Source organism: Morone saxatilis, unplaced genomic scaffold, assembly GCF_004916995.1.
Source record: "Morone saxatilis isolate NCDOM2014 unplaced genomic scaffold, NCSU_SB_2.0 Contig23, whole genome shotgun sequence".
NCBI lineage: Eukaryota > Metazoa > Chordata > Actinopteri > Moronidae > Morone > Morone saxatilis.
Genome location: NW_023339796.1, coordinates 14672401 through 14673000, shown reverse-complemented (window position 1 = coordinate 14673000; position 600 = coordinate 14672401).

Sequence of the window (600 nt, the reverse complement as noted above, 5' to 3'; positions counted from 1 at the left end):
CAAGGACCAACTGACTGTTCACCTCCTCACCCCTCAACTCTGACCCCCCACCCACCCCCCCCCCCACTCCCTGCATGGTCCAGATTACACCAGGGAGCGACAAACCTTTGTAACACCATGACCTCTTTTGCTTGTGACACATATAACAAAGACATCTGCACACAAATATATGCGTACAGTGTAATCTCTCTGTGTGAACGGGTTTTATAAGCTCACTGTTTTCTCTCAGTATTAATTTTTCAGACTCTAATCATATTTTTTTTTTACAAGATCTTACATCATTTTGCTGCTTAATGCTCCAAACGGAAGATATTCATTGATGACACACACATTCTCGGATGTAACACATTTGTCGTCTTTTGCAGCCCGAAAAATTGCCAGAAAAGTAAATGGAGATAGGCAGCTTTGTTTCTTTGCCTGCTTTTGTTTGCATTCAAATCTGTCACCTGTTTCTAATAGACTTATTGCACAACATTTTAAAAGGCCTCGGGGTGGGTATCGAGTGAGACTTGCTTCAGTGAATATTTCAGCCTAGAGGAATTCTTTGAAGTAATGGTCTGCTAAGTAACTTCACTGCATTGAGCTCAATAGTTCCTCCAC